Below are 10,299 nucleotides of genomic sequence, written 5' to 3'. Positions count from 1 at the left end.
CAAGTACTGCCTACCAATGTAACATTCCTTCAAACACCACCCAAAACACTGATGGTCTTCCATTAGTGATGGGAGCAGCAGCTGATGGAACAAAGGACTATTTCCTTACATAAAACTTTAGTTGTTGTTTGCTATGGAGAAAATGGTCTTGTATATGTCTACTCTTTTTCCTACCATTGTTATTTTCACAACAATTTTACCAGAAGAAAAAAAAATGGAGCAACCTATTAAGTAGGCTTTAAAATTGGTTGTGATCAAAAACAACAATTTAAAAAAATTAACAAAAAATACTTTTGTTTTATGAGTGGGTTTTCTAAAGTCTTGAAGAGACTTAAAAGTGTTGGTTTCCAGAAAATTTCAGCTTTGCTCATGAGAATGAGTCTGAGAAACCATGTTATCCAAAAATGTGGTCAATATTTGTTTTATATTGTCTAAGCAAAGCCAATCAGTATGAAAACATAAGGCAACATATGCAGGTAAAAACACACTTGTCATACAAAGGCCACATATAGGCATTTAAGTTTCAAATGGCTTCTGGTTTTAACTTAAACTGATAGAAGTGTATACTGATTTTTCTTTCTCAATTCCCTTTTATTTTATCTGTGATATTCTAACAAAATATATTCAAACCTGCATCTGATGTTGTTACAAGTATCTCTTTCAAATTTGGTTCAGGGCTAAGGCTTTGCTAAATTGCCAATCAGTCCCACAAACTTAACTTTCCCTTCTCACAGGTCTTCCTACCTTCAGTTTCAATCTGGTTTCCAAATCAAGATAGATTTGAGGGAGGAAGTAGTATTCATTGGCATTTAAAGAATAATCTTTAGCATATCCAGAGAGAATTAGTAGGTAATGCACACCTGGTTCAGTTAGTTCTGCAACAATGACTACGGAGGATTTTTTTTATTACTATAGTCAAGATGAAAAATATTCATTGAAATAGAAGGTACCTTTTTAAGAGAATGTAAAGAAAAAATGTTTTATTATGTAAAATTTATGTTTTATATAGTTTTATTCACATGAATATAAATTTATTCATGAGTTCATAGTTCCTTCTTATTCAGAAAACAGCAATTTTCCTTACCTACTAAATTAGGTCATACTTTCTTTTTTTTTTTTGGATGAGGCTGGACCCTCCATTCTTCTTGTGCTGCACATACTGAATCTGCCCTGAGTCCTATCACTTTTCATGTTCTGTTGAGATATTGTTTCTTCATTTCATGACCTGAATTGTTATTTCATACAGTTCTTTGATATAGAACCTCTAACTGTTCAAAGTTAGTTTGTGTATAGCCTTTGGGATGGTTTGCCTCATCCTCTGTGCACAAAGCATGTGCCTGCTTTGCTTTGGACCTCAGGAATGTCTTTGTCAGTCTGCGTGGCTTGGCAGCTTTCGCTCTTTCTGGAAACTTCCTGGCCTACTCTATCAGTGTACTTTGCTATGCTGCTGGAATAGCAATGGTAGACTATTTTCCTTCTGGCCAAAAAAGTTACTTTTTAACTAAAACTAGATTCTATCATGACACTGCATGGCACTTGTTAACATTACTGTGGTGGCAATATCTTTTAACTAAGAGGAACAACTTACTCATACAGTAAAATGCACAAATCTTCTGTATCTACAGCTTGACTAATGTTGATGTCAAGCTATGGAATATTTTCATCATCTAATAAAGGTCTCTCATGGCCCTTTTCTATCAATCTACCACCTGCAATGAGCAATCACTGTTTTGGTTCTTATCAATCAATTAGCATTGCCTGGGGTTGGCCTACATATAAATGGAACCATAGATCATATGTGATAAGTACCTTATTCATGCATCCTGCATCCTTTGTGCCTGGTGTCTTTGGCTCAGTAGAACAATTTTTATATTTATACATGTGTTTTAACTTATAAATAGTTGATTTTGATAATAGATGGGTAGTTTTCAATTCCATAAATATGCCACACAATCTATCAAGTCTTCTACTGCTGGATTTTGATTAGTTCCAGTTTGGGGCTATTATGACTAAAATTTCTTTAAACGTTCTTGTACAGGATATATTTTCCTGTAATAAATTAAAAAATGGAATAACTATGAAAAAAGTGAGTATTTATTTAACTCAATATCTTAAGAACAGTTATTAAAGTATTTTAAGACCACTCCTATATAGGCAATATGATTTCAGAGTCTTGTAATAACCCATAATCAACAATTAGATTTCATTTCCAAATTCAAAAGCCTGAATGTTTTATTTATTCATTTATTTTATAAATACTTAATGGAGAAACAAAACAAGGCTTTTTGTGTGACTAACCCCAGAATCTCATGTTTCTTTGAAACATATGGACCACAAGCAGGCACACTCTATTTAGTGGAAGGGAATGTACTCAAGTTTTTCTTCAGATGGGACAGACTATGTATTGTAATATGTATTCTCAATGGGTTAAAAACTGGTTTTAAAGGAAATGGTAAAAACAAAAAAAATCACAAATAAACAAAACCATAAACAACAAAAAAACCAAACTAACCACCAACCTTATTCTAAGTATAAAGCATGAATGTACATATAGCACTTAAACAAAAATAGTATATCTATGATATTCCAATTTTATTAGAGCTAATATTAGGAACAAAACACCAATGATGGATTCTTGTAGGGGGGAAAATACTGAAAATATGGTTGAGAAATCTGCTTTAGTAGTTTAATATAATTTCTCAGAAAAGTCTTTGTACTGATATTTATATTGGATTATTCAGTGACTAGGTCCTTTCCTTTTGAACTTCACATCTAAGGCTATTCACAAATTTGCACTGTAAGAAATCTGACCCATGGATAGGATCCTTTCCTATAGTGCCATGAGATGGTGTCACCTCTAGCCTCTTCTGTGCCTTACTTGGTCTCTCTCTGGAATGATAAAATGAGAGAAAAATGAAATGTTTGTCTGCAATTGATACTCTGGAGTTATAGGCTTCTCCCACCAAGTGTATTCTTGATTAAACCATGAGATATAGCACTATTTAGACATTTTTATATATAAATGTCTAAGCCCTTACCACATTCTATCATTTACTCCATGTAAGGCAATGTAGATTGATATGATTGTTACACTGTTAACAATCTTCTTTCCCAAGTACCTGTATAAAAATCTATATCTCATGCAACAAATAAGAGGCTCAGAAAAGTATAATTGGATTAACAGATTGGTTATATTCTAGCCTTTGAAAAAAGGAGAGAAATGACTCTGGGGTCATGTGGATCTAGTAACCTTTGTAGATTGAGTACTTTGACGTTTGACATAGACTTATATACTTTCCTCTTATATACTGATTATGGCTTAGATCTGGACTATCTCTGCGAAAGTGCATGTGTTGAAAGTTTGATCCCCAATGTTCAGAGGTGGGACTTTTGAAAATGAATAGGTTTCTGATGTCATCAATGGATTAATCCTGAAAATAGATTAATCCATTGATAGCTTTATGGACTATTGCTTGGTAACTGTATGCAGGTGAGGCATAGCTAGAGGAAGTAAGTCATTGAGGACTATATCTGTCCCTGGCTCCTTCCTCTCTGTCTTTCTACTTCCCAGTTGCATGAACTATGCTGTTTCATCTTCTGCACACTTCTGCCATGATATTCTGCCTCTTTCAGGCCCACTGGCAATAGGGCCAGTTGCTTATGGGCTGAGACATCTGAAACTGTGAGCCAAAAGGTAAAATTTCCCCCTTCTTCTTTTTCCTTGTCAAGTTTTTTTTGGTCACAGCAATGAAAAGCTGACTAATACACACAGGAATGGTTGGGATATTTAAGGGAGCACTGTGCTCCTAGGGGCTGAAATGTAAGTGGTACAGCCTTGGGAATCACAGCAATGAAAAAGGTGGAAGATGGCCCAGAGCATTAGTAACAAATGCCATATAATTTTGAATGGCCCATGTAGCAGAAGACAATAAAGATCTTGTGTGGTCCATGGCATATATTTCTGTTGTTTTACTTCAAGCTTTCCAAAGTTACTAATATGAAGTGTTACATGACTCTAAGGAAGCAAAAGGGCCTCTTGCAAAATGAGTAAAATTGAATTTCTCACTGAACATTCAGGAGAGAAGAAACATAAGGAAGCTGTCAAAACTGAATTGAACTCAGTCTGGAACATAGGGAAATAGTGTTCATGAACTCAAGTGTTGAGAATCAAATTTGTATCTATTTTACTTCTAATAGCAACTGACTCTGTTAGACTTTGACCATGTTCACTTAAATAGAGTATTCATCATTTTGTTTCATTTTACCTTTTCTTTTTCCACTTCTACATTTACTTATTGTTGTCTTCTACTAGTTTTAAGCTCCATAAAGGAGGAGGTTTTGCCTTTCTTATTCACTGCCGAATATGGTAGTTCTTGGCATAATGCATGTTCTCAGTAAATATGTATTGACTGAGTTATTCACTCAGTTTCATGGTTAAAAATAGGAGAAGTTGTAAAGATGTCCAGATATTTAATCTTGAAGCATTGACATATGAAGCTTTCTAAGAAATGAAAAATATTTTCTGGATTTGTTAAGAACAAATTTTTATGTTTGTTTTAATATTCTTTTCAATTTATCTAGTATCTTCATTCTCCCTTTATGGCTTTTATTGTTCAGCAGATGATCCCCTGGGATATATCAGCAGTTGGAAAAGTGCATGATTTTATTAGTTCACACTGCTTATTTGACAATCTTAGATTTTTTGGTCATATGAACTAACCTTATTACACACCATGACTTTGCTTCTCAGGTGTTTCCAATCAGACTCACTTCTATAAGACTGAACTCACATTTCTACGTCTATATCTTATGTTCTTCTATTCTGCTCTTAGGAAATTTTTTTCTGTGCTTTTAGCCCCTATCAACCATTTTTCTATGTATCAGAATGCATCCCCTCACTAACTTGAAATTATTCCACACTTTCCTTTATTTTAATTTTCTTTACTCAGTTTTTCGTTTTTTTAATTTTTATTTTCCTTCTTATTGGCTTATTCCAATGATTCTATAAATATACTTATTGTACTTATTTTGGTGAAATTATCATAAATCTCCATGTTATAACTGAAAAGCAAAAACATGCCCAAGTTTTGCATGCCCTCTGTGTTAGTGATAGGTAAGATGTATAGAAATTTAAGTTTGAGGTTTCCCAGAAATTCTGATTGTCAGTTTTAGGGTATATAGTATATACACAGTGTAAATAATATATGTTCCATACATATATTTATTTATGTTATATTTTTATATATTTGTTTTGGTACAGATTTATTTCTTTATGTTAACTCTTCTAATTTAGACACTTCCAGTCACAAAGCATTGAGATAGATTAGGAAAAATGATAAGAACACTTCATGATATTTTTATAAAGGGAGAGCAAGTATAAAAATAGAATATTTAATCAATGTAAAATGTAAGAATTTACAATGGGGGAGAGTGATAAGACCATCCTCTGCAATAGGGATAAGTGAATGCCAGTAAGGTTTTATCATTATTTCAAAACTGATTCAATATCTATATAATATTGTAAGATGGGAAAGCATGATGATAGTTCTTATGAATATCACTTTAAAGTCTTACATGTAGAATGTCCATTACCTTGAGCAAAGCAAATTCTCTCAGATTCATGTTAAATATTTGCATTATAATGCACTCTCTTGTTCTTCCACTTCATTCCTGACTCATAATTAGGACTATTTTATTTGGAACAGCAATAGGAACATTATTAATTGGAAAATGTTCTTTCCTAATTAGAGCCAATTAATTCACTGAAGATTTTTGCTTACATGATGATTACTTGGTTAAAAACACCTGGACATTCATAAGAAGAAAGGACACACAAACAAGGGATTTTTAAATTTTTATTTTTGTTGATCAGATGTGTAGGCATGGAAAAGGATAAGTGGTGATCCTCAGATTATACAGAGCAAGCATTCATTTGGAAATATGGACCCACAGTATCCATGAGTTCCCATGGCACAGAGACCAGAATTGTAGTACAATTATGCTGAAGAGAAGCTGATGCTAAAACAATGAGAATCGTTTTATTTAATGATTTAAATAGTTATGGTGATTTCTACCTATTCAAGTTTTCTTACTCATAGAATGAAGAATAGGATGGAAAATTTGACCCCCTAGAGTAATATTGAGTATTTTCTTTTAATATAAGGAGCCAACTGATTTGTATATTTTTAAGATAGAAGGCTAGTGGGTACATCTACTAATTTCAGTGATTAATTGAAGCTTAGGAAGATAAGAATTGAAAAAAAAATAGTTCTTAGAAAATTTTAATCTAATTAATTAGCATATCAATAATTTATTAGGCTCCCAGTAGTAAAGACATTTTCTGAACCATATTAAGACATAATAATTGTGAAAAATATTTTGTATAGGCTCTGTCATTATAATTCATTCTGCAATTGGTATAGTTTGTTCTTTAATGTATACTTCTGCTAGTCTCTGAATGGATATTGTTCTTAAAATGTCAAAAAAGTATGATACTCCTGGTAACTAATTAGACCATCTATTTGGGATTAGTTGATGGCAAAGTAACATCATTAATAATATTTTTAAGTTTATGGTGCTGAAATAAATCAGTGCTCTTAATGGAAAGTATTCAATTAATATATAGTATATAAAGTAAAATCCAATATTCATTTGTTTCATTTTCATTGCAAGTGCAATCGTAATAATTATTATTGCTTCATATAATATATAGAAATGCTAAAATTCATGTAAATTTTACTGTTCTGTAATGTAATAATTCTAACAGTGCATGAAATTACTAATATAGAAACTAAAAAAATAGGAAATGGTCATGATCTGTTAGATTAATTATTCTTTGCTGTGATTAAACCTAAACGAATAGATTCAGAGTTAGTTCCACTAATTAATATGAGAATGACAGAATTATTATCAGTATATTTTATGTAAATAAATAGATTGCAAACTAAAATAATCTAGAGTAAAATTTATTTGAGATAAAAAGCATGTAATTGAGGAATTTTTTGAATAGTGGTTTTATACAATATTTGAAATCTATTTTTATAATGGTAATATTGAGGAATAAAGGCCATTGGAATTAGTGTATGGTGTTGTATAATAATTCTTTGTCATAATGTAAACATTTAGGGTGTTATCAATATATTTTTGTTGTAATATTTGTTTTTGACTTCTTCCTTGTGGACTAAGGAAGTTCAAGTGATAGTTATTTCAGCAGCTGAAAGATAAAACTGTTAAGATATGACACTACTAAGAGATACAGTGGTTTAGAAATTTAATACATGCTAGTGATCAACCTCTGTCAAATTCTGGTGTAGGGATACATGTGAGTGAAACCTCTAAAATACCCTGTAATGAAAATGTGTTTAGCACATTGGGGATGATTATTTCACACCTAGCTCTCAGTACAACTGGTCTGTGGTGAACTGTGAAAGTCTCCTCTCATTTCTTCACTATTAGCATGCTATTAGCTTATCATTTAATAGTCCGAGTATTAATAAGGGTGATGAATTAAATGGAGTCTTTAGTGGTGTAGATAAGGCTCCTCTAAGTAGCCAGGGATTTAGCTTTATTATACAGTAAGCATGTGTGTGGCGGGTCATTATGTTATCTGTAAATATAAGCTTCCTAACGAAGTAATGACATATGATTGAATTCAGGCAACCCTGAGCTCTGAAATCATATGAAGCAGTAGGATAACAAACATTATGAACTGTTTTGTAATGGGGCTAATACAGCCCCTCTGGCTAAGTGAACTTTACAGGTGACAAACCATAATATTTGTTGTAAACCACATTGCCAAGAGTATTTGGTAAGTGGATCATACAGGAGTGATGATGATTTCAAAGATAGGCAGAACTAATAGATTTTGCTTGGGATACAAAACACATTAATGCGGTTTCAGTTTATGGTAAAAATCAATAATAACTGTTCTTTCTGTAGTAAGCTGACTCTTTCTAGATACAATACAACGGGACAGCCTGCTATGACATTGAACCTAATAACTCCAGCCACTTGCTGCAATGCTTGCCAGCTCTCTCATAACATTAAGTGCCAATAAACTCTCTTACAGAACATCTTATATAGCTCTTTCTTTTCCTAGTAAAATCCCAATTTATAAAAAATCTCTGACATACCAGAGACCACCACATCCTGTGTAAATGTCTTGGATTGTAATTCTATATTTTCTGTTATTCCCCAAACAAAACCTTATGCATAAAGTTCATGTCTATATTTTTGTTTCCATTTCCATATATTAAATAACATTTATATTTAGCTCTTTAGTATTACATATTATACATCTAATATCAACTATAAAATTAACTCACAAAACACAACAAATATTTAAGAATAGAAGCATTACAAGTTATCTTACCTTCAATTATTTTAATTCTTACTGGTTCTTCCATTAAATAATTATAAATTATTTAATTATGGAGTAATAATTAATTACTAACTAAAAACAATAATGATGAATTGGAATTATATATGCTATGAAGGTCTTACTTTTATTCAGACTTCATAACTCAAAGAATTATATCTATTAGAAATTGATAGTCATGTAGTAATCCTCATAAAATTACCAATCTACTAAACAATAACCTCATCAGAAGATGTGCACCATCAATGAGCTAGCTATTCCCACTATGTATTTAAAAATAGTTGCTATTACAGGGAAAGTGAGTCATAGCAGGGTAAAATTATGATGTGGTATAGTAAATCCTGAAATCCCAATTGACAATATTGCTTAGACCATTTGTAAGGCAAATCAAGATTTTTTTCCTGTATAATGTGTTAAAATATATGAAATTACTCTGAATATATATATATATATATATATATATATATATATATATATCAGGATGTCTATCCAATCCAAATAAATGTTGATATTAAGGTGGAGCTCTACTTCCTACTGGATCAAAAAGGGAAATATTTAAGTGTTATTTTCTTGACAGTAATTTCTATGGCAATTACAAAAAGAGATGATAATAAGGCAATAACTAACATAAATAGAAGAAATGATGCCATATTGTGATGGAAAAGATAAATTTTATATAAACTAATTGCAGAAATAAAACTAATGATACCTAAAATCAACAAGCTCCTGCAAGTAACACAGATAATAATTAATTCTATTGTGTCTGAAGGTGTTAGGTTGCCATCTGAGGGAAGGGCACATTGTTCACTCTATTTCTGCTTTGGCTACTTCCGATGATGCAAGTAATTGAATCATGGGGATGATAATCAAAAGTGTATTTGTATTAGCATGCTATATCTGAATGATAATCATTAATAGTCATAATGAAATTTAGAATCCTACAGCCATGATGGAATTATTGTAAAGAAAATTATTACTGAGATAGAGTTTATACACAGTTATAAATTGGAGCATCTCTCAATAAAAAAGCTCATTGAGAAGATCAACTTGAGTTAGCAGGTAAAGGGCTGTCTCTACAATTCTAGTTCCAGTGTCAAATCTATTACATGGTCACCCACTTCGTGATTTGTCCAGAATAATCAAGAGAAGATAAGTCTATGGAATATGCCTGAGAATAACTTTTGGTCAGCAAATGTAAGGAGGAAAGATGATTCCTCCTTTTACCAAGTCAGAGGATTTAACTTACATACCAAACTGCAAATTACAAGTAAAAGTGAAACTATGTCTGGGCTTCCCTTGCACTTCCCCAGAGTAAATAAAAACCAATCATTACAGGGAGTTATCTGATCAGGTAAATGACACATATGAATAATATGTAATAATTACTACATATTGCAGAAAGAATGCCTTGAACCTCCTGTAGAATTTGAACTACTGCTAAGTATGCTGCATAGAGATAAGACAAGTGGTAGTTCTAGGTTTAAATATATTTGTGGACATGGTGTCGGGGAAGATATTAAAGTGATTCTTTGCATCAATTAATGGCATCCACAAATGGCTGAAACAATCCATATAACAACTTTTATTTTTGAACTTCCATGTGGCCTATTGTTATTTTAATTGTTAACATTAGGAAGGTCTCATCTAAATATGATAGGGAAAATTGGTAACTGGAAATTAGAAACAAAATTGTTTCAAAATAAATGAGTTCCTGAGAATTGTTTTAAATATACCTTATCACTGTTTTTTTTCCCTTATTGAGCCTAATTCTTAGATAAAGATTTTAATAATTTATTTAAGATAGATATCTGTTAAATATATCAGGGATTTTTGTAGAATAGATCTTGTTTCTTAAGTCCTTTCATACTGTGAGACATCTTTGTATAAATAAAAAAAAACAAATGGAATGTGTTTTGATCTGA

The sequence above is a fragment of the Ictidomys tridecemlineatus genome, chromosome 4 (genome assembly GCF_052094955.1).
Source record: "Ictidomys tridecemlineatus isolate mIctTri1 chromosome 4, mIctTri1.hap1, whole genome shotgun sequence".
Lineage (NCBI taxonomy): Eukaryota > Metazoa > Chordata > Mammalia > Rodentia > Sciuridae > Ictidomys > Ictidomys tridecemlineatus.
The sequence above is the reverse complement of the archived record's forward strand: the minus strand, read 5'-3'. Positions refer to the sequence as shown.